This window comes from Bos indicus x Bos taurus, chromosome 10 (genome assembly GCF_003369695.1).
Source record: "Bos indicus x Bos taurus breed Angus x Brahman F1 hybrid chromosome 10, Bos_hybrid_MaternalHap_v2.0, whole genome shotgun sequence".
NCBI lineage: Eukaryota > Metazoa > Chordata > Mammalia > Artiodactyla > Bovidae > Bos > Bos indicus x Bos taurus.
In genome coordinates, this window is record NC_040085.1 from 39,383,039 (window position 1) to 39,403,974 (window position 20,936).

At 40.8% G+C, this 20,936-nt stretch overlaps 1 protein-coding gene across 3 annotated transcripts in view; it reads right to left on the reverse strand.

Moving 5' to 3' along the window:
* ZNF609 (zinc finger protein 609) overlaps positions 1-20,936 on the reverse strand; it is a 202,433-nt gene that overhangs the window by 152,993 nt on the left and 28,504 nt on the right. The window lies entirely within an intron of this gene.

A 20,936-nucleotide genomic window follows, 5' to 3' on the forward strand; every position in this document is an offset into this window, starting at 1 on the left:
CACATGCCATGGGGCAACTAAGCCTGCACACCACAAATACTAAGCCCACACACTTGAGTCCAAGCCCATGCACCAAAACAAAAGATCCACATGACACAACAAAGATCCCACGTGTGCCACAACTAAGACCAACAGGGCCGAATAAATAAATAAAATTTACAAAAAAAAACTGTGGTCATCAAGATGGTTCTACTAGTATAAGGATAGACACAGAAATTTGTGGAACAGAATAGAGAGCTCAGATAAAAACCCATACATTTATGGTCAGTTAGCTCTCTTCTCGGAGAAGGCAATGGCACCCCACTCCAGTATTCTTGCCTGGAAAATCCCATGGATGGAGGAGCCTGGTGGGCTGCCGTCTATGAGGTCTCAAAGAGTCGAACACGACTGAAGCAACTTACCAGGAGCAGCAGCAGTTCTCTTCTAGAGTGTCAAGACAATCCAATAGGGAAAAAAATAGCCTTTTCAACAAATGGGGGCCTCCCTGGTGGCTCAGAGGTTGAAGCGTCTGCCTGCAATGTGGGAGACCTGGGTTCGATCCCTGGGTCAGGAAGATCTCCTAGAGAAGGAAATGGCAACCCGCTCCAGTACTCTTGCTGGAGAATCCCATGGACGGAGGAGCCTGGTGGGCTACAGCCACGGGATCGCAGAGAGTCGGACACGACTGAGTGACTTTCACTTGCACCTTCACTTTCAACAAATGGTGATGGGAAAACTGGATATTCACATGTAAAAGAATAAACCTGGACCCTTACCTCACACCATGTACAAAAATTAACTCAAAATGGATCAAAGATCACTGTAAAAACTAAAATCATAAAGCAGAGAACAAAGCATAGACATAAATCTTCATGACAGTGATTTAAAATATGACACCTTGGGAGATCCCTGGTGATCCAGTGGTTAGTACATGGTGCTTTCACTGCTGTTGCCCCGGTTCAATCCTTGGTCAGGGAACTAAAACCCTGCAGGCCCCAAGGCACAGCAAAATAAATAAATAAAATATGACACCAAAAAGCACAAGCAACTAAAGGAAAAAAAGATGAACTCAACTCTCTCAAAATTTAAAATTTCTGTGCTTCAGAGAACGCTATCAAGAAACTGAGGAGACAGTCTACAGAAACGGCAGAAAATTTTGCCTATCATATATTTATTAAGATACTAGACTGGTATCCAGAATAATAAAGACAGACTTGCAACTCAACAATAAAAAGACAAACAACTCAATTAAAAATATGGGCAAAACAAAAATTTTAGAGAAAAAAAAATGAGCAAAGAATTTGAACAGACATGACTTCCAAAGAAGATATATAAGTGGCCAATATGCACATGAAGTGATAAGCTGCACATGAAGGGAAATGTCAATCAAAACCACAATGAGACACCACTCCACACTCACTAAGATAGCTATTATCAAAAAATGGACAATCACAAGTGTTGGTGAGGATGTGGAGACATGGGACTCTTCATACACTACTGGTAGAAATGGAAAATTGGAGCAGTTGCTTTAGGAAAAAGGTGGCAATCCCTCTAAAAGTTAAATATCACATGAATTCCAGGAATTCCACTCATAGGAATATTCCCAAGAGAAATGAATACATGTCTATACAAAAACTTATACACAAATGTTCACAGCAACATTATTCATAATAGCCCAAAGTATAAACAATTCAAATATCAATCAATGATGAATGGACACACAAATGTGATATATCCATATAATAGAACACTATTCAGCTATAAAAAGAAATGAAGTACTGATACACGGTACAACATGGATGAAACTCGAAAACATTATGCTAAGGGAAAGGAGCCAGACACAAAAAGGTCACGTGTTGTGGGATTCCATTTACACGAAATGTTCAGAACAGGCAACTCCACAGAGAAAGAAAGTAGACTAGTTGTCAACAGGGGGTGGGGGAAAGGGAAAATGGCTGTGTGTGTGTGTCAGAGAGAGAGAAAGAGAGAGAGAGACTGCTAATTGGGGTGATGAAAATATTCTGGAATTAAGAAATGGTGATGGCTGCACCATCATTTTTTGTGACTATAAAACCACTGAGTTAAACACTTAAAAAAAGGAAATGTGACCTTAATCTAAAAAAATATGTATGAGGGGTAAAAATCTCTATCTATAACCTGTTCAGTTCACAGCTTTCCCCCAAATTTTCCAGCTATCAGTCACTAACAAAATCATTTTCCCTGGCAGACTAATTCACCATCACTAATTTAAAAAACAAACAACCAGCCTTCTAAAGACAATCACAGATGAAGATAAAAACTTGGCCTGAGACAAGTTACAAAAACTTAAATATAGAAGATAACTTCATACTCCAGGGTGAGATTTCATCAAATGTAAGGAAATCTAGCCAAGTACAGCCAGACCAGGTCAGTTCTCAAATGGTAAAATAAAAGATGCGTAAGGGAACAAGGGTGAGCTTCATGAGGTACAGGTCATGTACAAACCAACTGTGAACTAATAAACTCAACCAGTTTCACAACATTAAAGAAATTCTTCTGTGAAGAAAAGAAATATGGTAGAATTAAACATGATTTTTCTCTTCTTCCTTTTACCTTCTTTATAATAAAGCACTTAATACTTTTATTTTTAAAACTTTTTTTTTTAAAGCATTAGTAGTGGACAAATAGAAAATAATCTCAAAGAAACCTAAAACCCAGTGGAGAGGCTGCTGTAATTCACAAGGTCAAGATTCTCCCACTTGCCAAGTAGACAGTTTGCCCTGAGGGCATCAGAGATAACAATGCTTGTACTTTGCCCCAGTCTTCTCACTGACAAAATAGGCTTTTGTCTAGAGTCACCAGATGCCTCAGCAAGTCCCTTTGCCAAGTGCCAGAGGCTCAGAGCCTAGATAACACAGCTGAGGTTTGGTCCTCTTTACAAGGATTAAGAAACAATCCCCAGCCCACAACTCTATTGAGCAAGTTCTGGCAGCTGCCAGGGCCAGTAGAGAATAATGAGGGGACAGGGGTCCAGAGACAGAGCTGCATTTTTTGGCCATACCAACGCTCTCCCTCTGAACTCAGATGGCTTGTGTTGCTGCCAACTTCAGGTCTTAAGGTTTCTCCTTGGTTTAGCCACCATGGCTGTCTATCCTCTTTATAAAAACATGCTGGCAATGATGGGATTTTAGTAAAACTTAAACATTTCCAAATAAATTGAGGATACCTTGCTCGGGGCACTTTCATAAAAGTTATGAGCCTTGATTCTACCTAGTTAAATCCCTTCTGGCTTTCCTCTTGGCAGACCAATATTAATAGAAGAGCTGTAAAACACTCAATATCCAACCATTTCCTGTACCTTGAAATGTTAATACGAAGAAGGGGGGAGGGGAGAGGAAAAATATCAACAAGAAAAAGAAGGGAAAAAATCCTTCTTCTCAGAGAAATACCCAGATGCCAGAGATCAGGTCCAAGCTCCTGCCCTGCTGTTTCCAGCTACACTACAGCCAAAGCCAAGAACAATCCTTCCACTTACAGAGCCTTCCACACATTAACCTCCTCAGCCAACTCTGGAGCCAGGATGAGAGATTCTGTTGGCACATGCCAGTTCTCGTTTATGAGCCGGTTACCACCTCAAAGGCTGTTTGGCCTAAGGCCTGCCCTCTCTTTACAGGATCTTTCAAACTTCAAAACGGGATCTTTTTTTGAACTCCTCTAAAGACGCTAAGGTGGTTTACTTAACTTACTGCTTCCAGCTTAGGTCCTAGTCAAGGACTTCTCTGGGGACAGTCAGTATTCACTGGGAGCAGTCAACATCATCCAATACCAAAGGACACTACTCACCCATACCAAGTAGAGAAAAACCAAAAGATTTTATATTAAAGATAAAAGCAAACACTTTCAGAAGTAACTTCAGTGAGGTACCAAGAGTTCAAATGAGGTCCTGAGAGTTGAAAGAGGGTCACCAAATTGGGTGACCTTCTCTTTTGCTGTCACAGTACAGAAGAGAGGGTGGGAGGAAGATACATGCTTTGCTAATCGTTCAACTCTGTCCTGAACCCAGAGTTCAACACCGAAATCTTCGAAATTCAACCTCTTACTAACTAGGAGTTGAAAGGAGAGGTTTGGAAGCCAAGTTTTGAGGCTATTTTTTGCCTTTCCATCCTACCATAGACCCCTCTTCCTGCTAATTCTACACCATCTTGTAGGGATTGAAAGAGGATGAAAAAGTAGACATACTTAAGACACAGTTATTGATTACTGCCTGGTTCTCTATTGCTTTTGGTGAAAAAAGAATTACAGACTCTTTTTTGTGTGGGAACATAACATTTCCAATAGAAAACTGCATTTATTATGCAACTTGCTGCATTTTCATGAACATAAAATTACATAAACACAGTCATGTAAGTAACACACATATCAAGAAAAAGTATTTTAGCAAACAGTTCTCAAAGGGAATTCTGTCCTTTCAGGGACATTTGGCAACGTGTGGAAACATTTTTGGTTGTCCCAGCTTGGGGGGAATGCTACTGGCACCCAGGGGGTAAAAGCAAAGCCACTGCTAAACAGCCTACAATACACCTGACTGCCCCTAGCCCCAGCTACCAAGGATGCTGTTGTTGAAACTTCTGGATTACCTTCCAGAAGCCTTCCTTCTACTTCCTCTCTAGTAAGGGCTTTTATCAAAAATGCAAAACTCCTTTGCTCTAGCAGAAAAGCTGCGGTTAACATGATAACAGATTTAAAAAAAAAAAAAAAAAAATCACCCTGCCTGGGAAAACCAGGAGAAGCTTCAAGGAAGAAAAAAGAAAACAGAACAAACATTTGTTGCTGGTTAACAACTACTAGACTACCATATACTGTGCACTTACAGTGTGGTTTTAATCCATAAAAATTTAAGGAAAATGAGATGCAGAGAGGAAGTTTTCAAGATTCCACATCTATTAAGTGGCAGTGCTGGGGTTCAAACACAGGTCTAATTACAAAGTCTACGCTTTCATTTTAATTCCACGGTGGAAGATAAGTATGATTTGGAAGAGGCTGTGAAAAGCAGAAAAAGTATGGAAAGTGGTTAAAGTAAAAACCAAAGATCACTCTTTCATTGTTCACAAGCAGCATGGGAAAGGCACTTTTCCTTAAAGCATGCTGCTGCTGCTAACTCACTTCAGTTGTGTCCGACTCTGTGCGACCTCATAGACGGCTCCCCCGTCCCTGGGATTCTCCAGGCAAGAACACTGGTGTGGGTTGCCATTTCCTTCTCCAATGCATGAAAGTGAAAAGTGAAAGTGAAGTCGCTCAGTCGTGTCCAACTCTTAGCGACCCCATGGACTGCAGCCCTCCAGGCTCCTCCATCCATGGGATTGTCCAGGCAACAGTACTGGAAGGGTTGCCATTGCCTTCTCCCCTTAAAGCATGACTCAGTCCAAATCTAACTATAGAACTAAGCAAGTTCTATAATCACTTTCAGAGAATTTTTAAATGTTTTTGTAGACATGTGTCCCCTGTTGCAGTTCTATATTCTCTCCGTTACACAGGGAAGCACTGCCTAAGAGGCCATCTATGTAGCTATATTCTTGGTGCTCTTCAGAGATCTGTCCTGGGCCCCTTTCTTTTTGTCTCATTCAACAGACACATTCTCCTTGGGTAAGCTCACCCACCTTCATGGCATCAATTATCATTTATTTGTTCACATTAGTAACTCTCACATCTTTAGATTTCCAGTTTTCTCACATAACCTCTGGACCTTAAGGGACATTTCCACTTGGTTGTCCATTCATTTTACTCCCTTTGCCAAACTAACTATTGATCCTATTCATTCTTCAGATATCTTCATGGATATTTTCTTTGACCTTAGCCTTCATAAGCTTATGTACTTATTTGATTACATTCTATCCCTCCTACTAGACTTATTACTCAGCAGCTACAAGTCAAATTTTGGAAATGTTTCTGAAACACGTAGAAGAACATAAGCAGGATAAATGTAACGATAAGGAACCATTCCTAAGATAAGATTAACACAAGAATATATAAGAAAAAATAATTTTTATTAACAGAACTACACTAAAATCTAAGTTTATGGGAGTTCCCTGGTGAAAGTGAAAGTCGCTCAGTCGTGTCTCTTTGTGACCCCATGGACTATACAGCCCATAGAATTCTCCAGGCTAGAATACTGCAGTGGGTAGCCTAGGTTTGATTCCTGGGTCGGGAAGATCACCTGGAGAAGGAAATGGCAACCCACTCCAGTATTCTTGCCTGGAAAATCCTCGTGGACAGAGGAGCCTGGCAGGCTACAGTCCATGGGGTTGCAAGAGTCGGACACGACTTAATGACTAAACCACCACCACAGCCTATCCCTTTTCCAGGGGGTGGATCTTCCCGATCCATTCCCTGGAATTGAACCCGGGTCTCCTGCATTGCAGGCAGATTCTTTACCAACTGAGCTATCAGGGAAGCTCAAGACTACTTTAACAGTAGTCTATCGTTTAAGATTCATAGTCTACTGTAGTCAAATCTGTTTAGACTATAGGAGACAGGGATCAAGACCATCCCCATGGAAAAGAAATGCAAAAAAAGCAAAATGGCTGTCTGGGGAGGCCTTACAAATAGCTGTGAAAAGAAGAGAAGCGAAAAGCAAAGGAGAAAAGGAAAGATATAAACATCTGAATGCAGAGTTCCAAAGAATAGCAAGAAGAGATAAGAAAGCCTTCTTCAGCGATCAATGCAAAGAAATAGAGGAAAACAACAGAATGGGAAAGACTAGAGATCTCGTCAAGAAAATCAGAGATACCAAGGGAACATTTCATGCAAAGATGGGCTCGATAAAGGACAGAAATGGTATGGACCTAACAGAAGCAGAAGATATCAAGAAGAGATGGCAAGAATACACAGAAGAACTGTACAAAAAAGATATTCACAACCCAGATAATCACGATGGTGTGATCACTGACCTAGAGCCAGACATCCTGGAATGTGAAGTCAAGTGGGCCTTAGAAAGCATCACTACGAACAAAGCTAGTGGAGGTGATGGAATTCCAGTGGAGCTCTTTCAAATCCTGAAAGATGATGCTGTCAAAGTGCTGCACTCAATATGCCAGCAAAACTGGAAAAGGTCAGTTTTCATTCCAATCCCAAAGAAAGGAAATGCCAAAGAATGCTCAAACTACCGCACAATTGCACTCATCTCACACGCTAGTAAAGTAATGCTCAAAATTCTCCAAGCTGGGCTTCAGCAGTATGTGAACCGTGAACTTCCTGATGTTCAAGCTGGTTTTAGAAAAGGCAGAGGAACCAGAGGTCAAATTGCCAACATCTGCTGGATCATGGAAAAAGCAAGAGAGTTCCAGAGATACATCTATTTCTGCTTTATTGACTATGCCAAAGCCTTTGACTGTGTGGATCACAATAAACTGTGGAAAATTCTGAAAGAAATGGGAATACCAGACCACCTGATCTGCCTCTTGAGAAATCTGTATGCAGGTCAGGAAGCAACAGTTAGAACTGGTCATGGAACAACAGACTGGTTCCAAATAGGAAAAGGAGTACGTCAAGGCTATATATTGTCACCCTGCTTATTTAACTTATATGCAGAGTATATCATGAGAAACGCTGGGCTGGAAGAAACACAAGCTGGAATCAAGACTGCCGGGAGAAATATCAATAACCTCAGATATGCAGATGACACCACCCTTATGGCAGAAAGTGAAGAGGAACTAAAAAGCCTCTTGATGAAGGTGAAAGTGAAGAGTGAAAAAGTTGGCTTAAAGCTCAATATTCAGAAAATGAAGATCATGGCATCCGGTCCCATCACTTCATGGGAAATAGATGTGGAAACAGTGTCAGACTTTATTTTTCTGGGCTCCAAAATCACTGCAGATGGTGACTGCAGCCATGAAATTAAAAGACCCTTACTCCTTGGAAGGAAAGTTATGACCAACCTAGATAGCATATTCAAAAGCAGAGACATTACTTTGCCAACAAAGGTTCGTCTAGTCAAGGCTATGGTTTTTCCTGTGGTCATGTATGGATGTGAGAGTTGGACTGTGAAGAAGGCTGAGCGCCGAAGAATTGATGCTTTTGAACTGTGGTGTTGGAGAAGACTCTTGAAAAGTCCCTTGGACTGCAAGGAGATGCAACCAGTCCATTCTGAAGGAGATCAGCCCTGGGATTTCTTTGGAAGGAATGATGCTAAAGCTGAAACTCCAGTACTTTGGCCACCTCATGCGAAAAGTTGACTCATTGGAAAAGACTCTGATGCTGGGAAGGATTGGGGGCAAGAGGAGAAGGGGACGACAGAGGATGAGATGGCTGGATGGCATCACCAACTCGATGGACGTGAGTCTGAGTGAACTCCGGGAGATGGTGATGGACAGGGAGGCCTGGCGTGCTGCAGTTCATGGGGTTGCAAAGAGTCGAACACGACTGAGCAACTGATCTCTGACCTGACTTTCACTGTCATAATCCAGGTTCAATCCCTGGTCAGGGAACTCCTGCAAGCCCCTTGGCTTGGCCAAAAAGAATAAATAAATAAATTAAATAAATAAATAAGATTAAGTTTCCTTTAAAAGTTTGTTTTTTGTATTACTTACAGCAAAGATATCATCTCTTACTATCAACTCCTAAACTACCCTATCTCCAATTCCTAGTTAAAACAATCCTTAAAGGGTGGTAAACTAGCCATTTGCTATTTTTCTTGCCATTGGCAAGTAAACAGGTGATAAGGAAAGTAGTTATTTGTTAAAAATAAAACTAAACCATCAAAGTTTATATTTACACACTTATTCCCCACACCCACCATTTCAAAACCCAACTCCACTACCTCCTCACAATCTTCCAAGCTACCTATCCAGCTGCTCCCAGTTCATTTCAATAAGCTTTCCTTAGTATCAGGCTTTATTTGGACAAGGGAATGGGAAGGATTAAAGTGTGATTTACCTAGCCCTTTGCTCCTGCTTTTGTTTAGATATGAAATAGAAGATGAAATGTAACTACAAAATAAAAACAAGTGAAAAATCTGAAAAATTTTAGTCAAACATGAAAATGTCACTGGAGTATTATTTTCCAACTACTTTCCCAGACTTTTCTCTACATTAAATGCCACTTCAGGTCACTAACCCAGCAGAAGCTAGGGACAGCCCTAACTACTTGGTTTCTAAACAACAATCAAATCTTCTCCTTTTTGTGTGATATTAGCTCTGCCCTCAGAGATCTGGGTTTGATTCCTGGGTCAGTAAGATTCTCTGGAGAAAGAAATGGCTACCCATTCCAGTATTCTTGCCTGGAGAATCCCAAGGACAGAGGAGCCTGGCAGGCTACAATCCATGGGATCGCAAGAGTTGTACACGACTTAGCAACTAAACCACCACCACCAGCTGCTTAGTTCTAAAAGGGGCATTAGAGAGTTGAGAAATGACATTACTTTTAAGTCTGCTCTATCCCATCCCTTCCCTTGCTTTGAAAATAAGTTCCATATCACAAAGGCTGAGGGACAAACCCCCAGACCTTCCTAAATCAATAAACGTTCAGTTCTGGAAGGCTTGCCCTGGCCAGAGTGCTTCCCAGGGAGTGGCAAACTGTACTTTTCTTCTTCCTCAGTGATGTACTGGCCTACACCCAGAAACACTTGCACTTAGCTCTTCAACATGGAAACTTCTGTCTCTCCAGTCCCATAGGGCAATTGCAATGTGCTGGCCAAGAGCTGCCACCAGTACACAGCCAAAAGCACAGCACTGGTACCAAGCCTTCAAATAAGGCCTTCTATTCACAACAGTATCATCCCTAAGCAGTAGCTAATAGTGACTTCAAACTATGGGTAAAAACTTGTAGTCAGTAGTACAGTGGTTTTCTTGATACAACCAATGCTATGCCCAGACTGTAATGAATACCCATGGTAGAGCATATAAAAATGACTATTTTTTCCTAGTTAATTATTTCAGTTGGAGAGGAAGAGAAAAGCTCCCTCTCTAAATCTCCATAACTAAATATAATCCCATCTGGTTAGGGCAGGACCTATTCACAAACGTAAAACTGAGTATCATAAATAACAAAAAACGATTATTATAAAACAACTACAAGATATTAAAAAAGCATGATTTAGATTCTAAGTCAGAAAAGGATAGAAAATGAAGAGTAGCTGAAAGAGGCTACCAAAGGCACTAGACCTAAAAAAGAGACTCAAGAATATTATGTTGGTAGGAATGCTACAAAAGAATAATCGTTAGGCTGGATTCAATCCACAGACCTGTAATCTTACACTATAGAGAGAAAGCGGAGCCCAAGATTTCTTCGGCCATAAAATACTTTTGTATGCTAAACAGATAACATAAACAAATCAACTTTATGTGACTGGCAAAACAACAACAAACACAAAGAATAATGTGAATGGTGTGGGCCTTGCAGTTATTCCATCCATTGAGTATACACTCTGGAGGGAGCCAGAGATGGGAGACTTGAACTGGCTGTTCATTTATCTGGTTTCCATTTCCTTGTGTCTCCTCATAGTGTATGTATTTTGAAGGGTTCAGTTAATTCTAGTATTTACAAAAACATATTTTTCATCAATTCAGTCCTCAAATAAAAGCCAGCTTTTACATGAGACTTCAACCAAAGAAATGACGGTTTGTTTCAATGCTAAAGAAAAAATTGTTTATGTTGACTTTGTGAAGTCTGTATGGCACTCTAACATGGTACCACCCATGTAATCTTCAAGGGTACTTTCTGACCAAGTAGCTCAAACCCTGACTTTAGAACCTGATCCGTGTAAGAGATGGGAATGGACAGGAGAGATATCAGAGAACAAACATAAATTAAAGAATTTCTCAACCTCTTTCTGAAATTGTAATAAGCAATCACATTCTCAATCTAAGCACATATGTATAAGTGAAATGAAAAATGCCTTATGGCATATCTTATCTAAAACAGACACTCTACCAGATGTTTAGAAATCTGCATACTGAGAGAATTAAGATCTAGACTAATATGGTGTATATAAATGTGCAGTCACTTTGGATGATTTCTTCCCTACATTTGCCATTTTTTTCTCCTCCTTTGCAGTGGTATATGCATACACCAAAACCAAAAAAGATCCATCTAAAGTACAGATTAATGTAAATTTTGATAGCGTAGATAACACTTATATCAGTACTAAAAACTATGTTTTAAATTTTATTATATGGGAACTTCCTTAGCCAGTCCAGTGGTTAAGATTCCATGATTCCACTGCAGGGGCCTGGGTACAATCCCTGGTTGAGGAGCTAAGATCCCATATACCATGTAGTGCAATCAAATTAAAAAACAAAACAAAACTATTATATGAAAATTTAAGGTTATATCATTATGATTTTGCCCCAAACATGATATTCCATAATTATTTTAACTATGAGTTTGCAGCATATTCAAGTATATGTTCATCTCTGATAACAATTAGCATTCTAACTATACTTACTCTTTCTTGGGTATGAGATTTAGAATCCCACCAGGGGAACACTTTATATTAAAAAACATTTAATTTCTTCCTGATTTCAAGGAAATAGTGTTTACAAAAAAAAAAAAAGCAGACAGTGAACCTTTACTATTCCTATCTGAAGTGATTCTGTCTCTTCTTAAAAGACTGTATTTATTTTGAATGTGTCTAGAAGCAGGTTTAGGAATAAGGTCTTTATTATTTTATATTGGGGTGTCATAGATTTCTGGAAAATTAAGACCACATATCCCTGGCTCAGGAAGATCCCCTGAAGAAGGAAATGGCAACCCTCTCCAATATTTTTGCCTGGGAAATCCCATGGACAGAGGAGCCTGGCAGGCTTCAGTCCATGGGGTTGCAAAGAGTCAGACACGACTGAGAGAGTAACACAGACACACACACTTAATAATACTCTATTGCATATCTGAAAGTAGCTAGGAAGTAAATCCTGAAAATTCTTAAAACAGAAAAAATTTTGTAGCAATGAGGACGTAACTGAACTTACTGAAATGATCATTGTGCAACAAAAACATGGTATCATTACATTGTATACCTGAAACTACATAATGTTATGTCAATTGTACCTCAATTAAAAAAAAAAAGGACAAGAAAGGATTTAATGGCCCGGTTCTGGTTCATTTAAACCAAGCTAGTAGTGCCACTAAGGCTGGAACCCAGTGGTTTCAAATTTAAAAATATTCAATTAGTGTATTTTTCAAACGCACAGTCAAATTGTACTCTCTCAGTGGACAATATTTCAGATTGAAAACGGACCACTTCCTAAAAACCTAAGGACTGTTCTTTTATTTCCTGCAGCTAGTGACAAATTCACAAAAAGAAGTATCTCAATCCTTATTCTTCTCTTGACTGTTTAGACTACCTGTAGTTCTAATCCTTTCAAAAGGTTAAAGTCTGCACTCTTCAAGGATTAACAGAGGAGAAGAAAAAACTCTCTAAACTATAAATGTTAGGGGAACCACTGACTGAAACCACCCACCCTGGTTAGGCCTGACAGTAACCACTTGAATGAGTTATCTTAAACAGGAGGTCCTAGTAAGGAATACAGAACTAACAAGCTACCACCAAAAGGAAGAATTAGAGAAAAGTCAAAAGGAGAGAGAAGACTCCAGTCCATATGTCCTGCCAACCTCCCAGACTCTTTCTCACTTGAATACCTCTTGGCTGAGTGCAGCGCACACCACCAGGAAGGACCCTGAGTCAGAGTGATTGGCAACCTGGAAACTGACCCCATTACCATAAAACCTGAGACAGCAAGCCACATGGCAGAACAGTCCTCCTAGGTTCCCTTACCCTGATGCTCTCCACCTGGCCCTTTCCCAATAAAGTCTCTTGCTTTGTCAGCACATGTGTCTCCTTGGACATTTCTGAGTGTCAGACAAGAGCCCACTCTTGGGCCCTGGAAGAGGTCCCTGTTCCTGCCACAAAATAATCAGTTTAGGGCCATTCCAATGCTGAGAAAAATAATTCAGAAGACTGGAGTATATACCAAACCTTAGCTATTAATGGGAAATAGCTAAGCAAGAGCCATGTTCTTCAACATGAGATCAGCTCTGTAACCAAAAGGAGTCCAACAAACCCTTTCAAACTAACCAGCAAATGATAAAATCCCAAACCTTAATGGTTCCAAATGCTCTGAATCAGTCTCTTCCTAAGCCTTCCTGGTAACCAGGATTCAAAATATTAGCTATCATAAACTCATTACTTTCCAAAACCTCTAGGGGCTAATCTCTTCAAAGGATATCCTTTCTCCTTAATTTCACAATTACCCTGCACCTCATAGCTAGTAACAGTGTACCATTAGTAACAGCTAATATTTACGGAGTACTTACTACATGTTAGATGGGCTTTCCTGATGGCTCAGATGGTAAAGAATCTGCCTGCAATGCAGGATACTGAGGTTCAATCCTTGAGTTGGGAAGATATCCTGGAGAAGGGAATGACTGTCCACTCCAGTATTCTTGCCTGGAGAATTCAATGTACAGAGAAGCCAGGCAGACTACAGTCCATGGGTCACCAAGAGTCAGACACAACTGAGCAACTAACAACTTTACTTTCAACTTTACATGCTAGACACTGTGCTGAGTGTTTAACCTTCTTTATTTAATCTACTCATAATAACCCTATGAAGTCAGTAGTTATTCACTTCCACATTATAGATGAGAAAAGGGAGAATTAGAAAAGTTATAAATAATTTAAATATCTCTTCTGCTCTCAAACTCCCAAATCCTTAGGTATTCCTTCCAATTTTAGGTTCCTGTCAGTTTGTCCATAAAGAAAAAGATATATCTGAACATCATTCAGGAGGGAAAAAAAAAATCATACCTACTGTCCAGAGTTATTTTTTACCTTTTAAACTTTTTGGTGAATTTGATCTTAACTATTAAGAGGAAACGAGCTCTACCACAGTGGATCTCAAACCTTAAAGTATAACATGATCAGAGGGAGAGCAAATGGTAAAACGTAAATTGCTGGGCCTTAAGCCTGAAGTTTCTGATTTGGGGACGTGGGAAGGGGTCTGATACTTGAATTTCTAACAAGTTTCCAGGTGCTATGCTGATACTGCTGATGATGTAGGGTTCACTGCTTTACGAGAAGGTAAGACTAGCTATGACAAACCTAGACAGTGTATTAAAAACCAGAAATATCACTTTGCCAACAAAGGTCCGTATAGTCAAAGCTATGGTTTTTCCAGTAGTCATGTATGGATATGAGAGTTGGATGGTAAAGAAGGCTGAGCACTGAAGAACTGCCTCTTTCCAACTGTGGTGTTGGAGAAGACTCTTGAGAGTCCCTTGAACAGCAAGGAGATCAAACCAGTCAATCCTAAAGGAAATCAGTCCTGAATATTCATTGAAAGGACTGATGCTGAAACTGAAGCTCCAATACTTTGGCAACCTGAAGAGAAGAGTTGACTCACTGGAAAAGATCCTGATGCTAGAAAAAAACTGAGGGCAAGAGGAGAAGGGGGTGACAGAGGATGAGATGGCTGGATGGCATCACTGACTCAATGAACATCAGGGAAGCAGTGATAGATAGAGAAGCCTGGCGTGTTGCAGTTCATGGGGTTGCAAAGAGTCGAACACGACTTAGCAACTGAACAACAACAACAAAAGGAAATAATTCCCTCTCATCTTAGCTGTCATGTTTCTCATGTAAAAACACTTCTCTACAGAGCACTTCCAACAAGAGAGACACTTAGGATTTAAAAATATCTCTAAGGACTGAAAGCTTAAAAGATTTCTTTTTTTCCCACTTCACAAGGGCTCCAATATCAGAAATGACATTGGCCATTTCTTATATCAACCAACATTGCAAGCAGACAGCATATTATTATAGCTCTGCAGAAAGCAAGCATTTTATAGACTAGAGTGAAAGTGAAAGTCACTCAGTTGTGTCTGACTCTTTGCGGCCCCCTTGGAATTCTCCAGGCCAGAATACTGAAGTGGGTAGCTGTTCCCTTCTCCAGGGGATCTTCCCAACCCAGGGATGGAACCCAGGTCTCCCACATTGCAGGCAGATTCTTTACCAGTTTAGACACGAGGGACATTAAAGTAGTAGAAATACAGAAAAAGGAAAATTAAGGTTCAAATGACTGTACACTCTGCTCAAGAACCTTACCATACACATAGTACTTTTTCAGTCTGAAAAGTGTTTCCTTTGGGTCTCCTAGGGTAAGAGAAATGCCAAAAGAAAAAAAGAAGTAGACTGTTTCATAAGATCATAAGACAAAAGCACAGGGACACGCTCTGAAAACATAATAGAATTTTGCACCAGAAATTAAAAAAAAAAAAGTCACAAAATGCTATAAATTCTTCCTACCTTTCCTTGTCATACTACCCCCCTTCACAAAAGAGCTACCCCTTTTACCCGATACTGGCCAAACTCTTCTTTCTTAGGTAGCTTAAATATTGACTATGTCAATGTCATCTAGGATGAACAACTTCAGAGAACAGGATTTGTTAAAAATGTCTCCTCAGCTAGCCTGGGAAGCTTCTTACTTGGGTGGGTGCTCTCAACCATGACTAAACTGTACCTAGAGAGACTGGGAAATTAACTGATGAGAAAAGCAATCTCCTTTCTGCTTTCTACTTTCAGATGCTCCTCCTCTACAGCTCTGCCATGTACAGACTCATTCTATATATGCACACTGAGATAGAACATGCGCACACACACAAATAACTCTCGGCAGGAACCAAAAATCAAAGCCTAACCCCATGGTTTTTAAGTGAGCAAGTCCAATTTCCTTCTTTGTAGTCCCTGACACATGCTGGCTGGGAGCCGTCTGGATTTCTTTCTGCCTTGTTCCTGCACCAGAAGGCTCTGCACTGCAGGTCAGGGGATGATAAGGAAATGAACAGTGTAATTTCCAAGGCCTCTGAACACAGCCCTGTCAGCAGCTCTGGAGGCGGGTTACTCAAGCATGGCTTGAAGAGTGAAAACCACAGAGAAGAGGGCTCAGACAGCCAGCAGTGGCAGGATCTCAGCTGTGCATGTTACTGCCACCTCCAGCCTAAAAGCCCAAGCCCTGCTGCCTCCCTGGATGAGCTCTGTTGGTAACAGCTCTTATACCCAAATGGCAAAAATACAAGTTCACACTGGGGGAGGAAGATTAAGGACTAGGACTTAGATTTTCCATGCACTCTTGTGCAGAAACAAAAACATTCAGTGCTCTTCCAGCATACATGAGATTGCACATGCTGGCAAACCCACAGCAATATCTATCCAACATACTCAACCCCACACCAGGGCTCTGGCCAAAAAGGAAACTCAATTTATATGAAATCTGAATTTCAACAGGCCGCTGCAATATCTTTGGAAAGCAATTTCTGGTCTTCTACCTCACCAAACCCCACTATAAATACCAAGGCCTTTAGAACACATCACAAGCATATACGGGTCCCAATCCAGGTTTGGAATGTCTTCTGAGAACAGTGCTGAAAGTCTAGCCAACGTGCTTATCTATTTATACTGGGCTTCCTGTATAGGTGGAATGTTGTGATAGTTCAGCTTGTTATTGCCTAGAGTCAATTGAGACGTATTTCAACTCAAATCATGTTTTTCTTCTTTTCCAATATTTATCGAATGTTCCCTATGTGCCAAGCACTTTTCTAAGTGTTTTATATGGATTAACTAATTTACTTTCATAAAAATTCTAGTAAAGAATTACTGTTTTCCTCATTGTGTAGACGAGAAAACTGAGGCAGCTCAGTTAAGTAATTTGTTCAATATCACTCAGTTAATAAGTGGCAAAGCTGGGATACAAACCCAGGTAGTTTGGCTCCAGAGTTTATACTCTTAACCATTAAGTTATAAGTAAGAGCTAATATGCAATTTAAGTTTACAAGACTGGTGTTTTAGGTTAGAAATGGCTCTCAATGCCCACCTTACGAAGTGCCCATCTTTAACAATGGTTAAAGAAAATTCACAAACATTAAAGTATATAGCAATTATCTGCAGAGTTTTCTGGGTCCCTACCCCTAATACTTATTTAGCAGATTTAGGGTAGAGTCCAAGGATATGCATTTCTGACACTCGAATGATATCATGCATATGGTTTTATGGGCCACAATTTCAAGAACTCTGCCCTAGCCGGTAAACTGTAAGCTCCTCAAAGAGCAGCAACCATTTCTGTTCTGTTCATCAGTATATATCCAGTCCTAAGCATAATACCTGGAATCTAAAACGCACTCCATTAATACACAGAATGAATGAAAGATGATAATGGTATCTAACAGTATATCATGTCTTTACAAAATGGTTCATATCCACAATATTAACACATTTAAAGCTCTGCCTATTAGTGATATATTCAAGAAGCACGAAGGCAGGGTTTTGTTTTTTCATACCTGCAATTGCCAAATAAAGAGGGAGCTGGCAATGCCACAGTGATAACAATGAAAATTTGACTGAACAATAATACTACAGAATACACACACACACACACACTCTCAGTAAGTCAAGCTCAAAGTACAGAGTTAAAAGTAACATTCTTCCCTCTGTATATACAATAAAGGAGGTTCAGCATCAGCTACGAATGGTTGTTCTTCGTAAACATCATCACCTTACCAAAGAAAGCGAAACTTAAAGATCTGTTGTTTACTGAGTGTCTACAATATTAAAATCAATACAGAAAACCAATGAAAGCAGTCTTAAGAGCATCTGGGCATTTATTAATATACCCAATGTTGTTGAGGTAGTCTTTAGAGTGGGAAAATAGAATCCTTCATAACAATGAAGGATTTGTTAAAAATCCCAGAGTAACGATATGCCACAAGAACTTGGTAAACAAAACCCGGCTTTGCCACTGACTCCCTCTGAGAGTCTAGGTAAGTCGCATGACCTCCCTGGTCTCAGTCCCCTCTTCTATAAAGTGAGAAGACTGGACTAGATAATCTTTCTCAGGGCTCTCCTTGAATTACAACACCCAGGTGGAAAACACAGCTGCTGAAGAAAAACTAAATGTAAGCTCAGGCTTCGTTGTAGTTTGAGAATGCATCTCTGTCCCCCATAAATATCAACTCAACTTTTTAATTTTTTCCATGAAGGAAAATGCTTGACGACATTTGGCTTCAGGAAGCAAGGCTCACTGCTATGTCATCGATAACTGAGAAAGAACAGCTAGCAAAGGAGGAAGGCATTAAAAGAGAAAGCCTTGGATCAGAAAGAATAAAAGAGACCTGACCTTGGTTGAGCAATGAGGGATTGCAACACGAGAGAAATGAGCTGGAAGGCATAAACTAGGGCAAGAAAACAAAATCAAGGGCAAAGGAAGATGCTCTTAGAACACAGGATATGACAGCAAGCACGATCGATCGGAAGGTGAAAGAGCAAAGAGCACACTTGAGCTTTCTCTGTATCCTAACTAGCGAGGGAAGTTGTAAGTATGTGTATGCAGCATTCTGAGAGCAGCAGAAGCTGAGACACAAATATGGGGAAAGCACACTGCAGAGTGTTTCTACCTTCCAAGATCAAAAACAGCAGCTAAAGAGACAAGGAGAGCTTCCGGTTGCAAATTTCTAGATCCTTTAGCCACTAGAACTTTACTTTACATGATTTGCGGGCGAGGGTGGGGTCACCTTAAATTCCTGGCTTAAGCCCTACCTCAAAGTCCAGACAGATCACTGCCTTTGGTGCTATGGAAATTCTTTTTCTTGCCTGTCAGAGCAGCAGCGTGAGCACTAAGCTGGGGACATTCAGACCGGCACCCTCCCTCGTAGGACCTCCCCCTCCATCCCTAACCTGACAACCTATCAATCAAATCAGAGGCAAGGGAGCAGACAGGAGCCGGAAGGCTCTGTCTTGTTTATGCCTCAACATTCCCTTCCCCCATCTCTTCAGCTGGCAGGAAGTATGAGGCAGGAGTGTTCCATGACAATTTAGGGCAGCAGTAGTTGCTAAGAGCCATCTCTGGTCTCTCCTAGAACTCTGGGAAACAGCACAGTGAGCCTTGCCAGAGAGAAGTGTGGGGAGCAGCAGTGAGATCCCATGAAGGGAAATCCACTTCCTTTGCTGATAGGAATTTGCTCAGCCGTAGACTGAGACACCTATACCCTGATAAGAAAGAACATCCTGAAGTAGAGAATTTGAATATTCAAATCCCCCTCATTAGCTAGCAGTAGACATGTAACAATTCTGTCCTATACCACAAACTCCATTCTCTTCTCTCCTGTTTCCAAGGGGCTAGAGTCCGACACAACTGAAGTGACTTAGCAGCAGCAGTAGAGGAGTGGGTATGGGTTAAGGAGACTCCAGCTAAGAACCTTTCCAAATTTTATGAGTTTCCCCTCTTCATGACAGTTTCCAGCTCAGCATATGTAATTCCTAGATTGTATCAAAACATCTGTTTTGCTGTTTTGGTTCTGTTGGTTGTCCCCACATGGACAGAACATTCCAAACCAGTTAAGCCATAGCTTAAGCCCATAGCTCAGAGAGAAAAATCTTAAATAAGTTTTCAAAGACTTAGCTTTTAAGGTAAATTATCAATCATCAAACACTGACTCAAAACCCCTTATGCCCAAACCCTGGGGTCCTTGTTTCTCAAACGCTACTCTACTCCAAGATTCCTAACCTGTGTTCCCTTTTGCATCTTCCCCTCCTCCCATTCCAGAAATGCTGTCTCTCTGCACAGTGTTTTCATCTCCTAGCAACTTCCAAACATTTATTTACATAATTATCTATTCCGACGGCCAAATGCTTTAGAATGGCACCCCCCAGAACCAGACAGTCCAGAAGGGTTGAGGGAAGAAGGAAAAGAATTGAGAAAGCAGGTTCTTGCCTAGAGTAACAGCAAAGTGTGCAGCAAATCTCCTCTTTTAAAAGTACTTCTCAGCACTTTCATCTTTCCTCCAAAAACAGAAGCACAGTCTCTCTCCTTTTCCTCTCTCATTCCACTGCCCCATTCTCAGTCTTTTTGGGAGACAAAGTGTATAACACAGCTACCTTATTAAGAAGCAAACTTCCTTTGACCAAAATATATTCCTCTCTGAACATACTGTATCTTTCAGCCCAATTATAATCTGAAGGGCAGCCACCTACCTAGTCCCTGAACCTGTAAGAGAAAAAGGGTTCCATTTGCTTCTCTGTTGGAGACTCTTCAGGACATTTAGACTTAAACCCAACATGAAGCTAAGCATCATTAATCCTTTCACCCACAGACCACTACTGGGCTTAGAAGATTGCAACATGAGTCAAGAGTTCTAAACAGAAAGGAAAATGAAGGTTACCTTCAGAAGTGGCCACTTTGCAGCACAGGAAGAACAAAGATTATGAACATGAATAGATATGTGGCAAAAGCTTACTGATGCCAGATGTAGGGAACAGTCTAAAGGGCCTGGAACAGAAGCAAGAACTCCTGGTACTCCTAGGCCTCTTTAAAACATTTATTACCCATCTGCACCCCAAAGAAAATGGTAAATCACAGCCAGCACAGGATGCACCACACCAGTAACCTGCTGGGACTTGACTCTGCTGAGGTGGCCTGTAGCATCTGTCACCTAAACAGGCAGTCTCTCTGGCAGCTGCCACTGGTAAAAGGGAATAGACCATTGGGTTATTAGTGGAAAAAAAATTGACAGCACTGTTACCAGGGAAGCCCAGATGTTGCTAAGACTTATAGATGTGCCAGAGGCAAGGACCAAAATACCTACAGCAAAGAAAACACAAGCCAGCACTGAGAGGACACTACCACCCAAACATACACATCCAGCCTCTATTTATTAACACTTACATATGGAAATAGGTATTCCCTGTTGCAGCTGATGCAATTACAGAGAAATCAATTTATATTGCATCTGCTGGGATCAGCTGAAAGCACAGGGTGAGCAGAGAGCAGAAAATCAAGAGCCAATGAAGAGCTCATTACCAGGCCAGCCACTGTGTAGGAAACTGTAAGCTGCACAAGTTTAAGCAGCCTGAGCTGACCCTGGACGCACAGCCACTCTGCTCTAGACCCGCAAGTTCCACTTACTGAGACATGAACTAAGATGATTTCCCCAAAGGA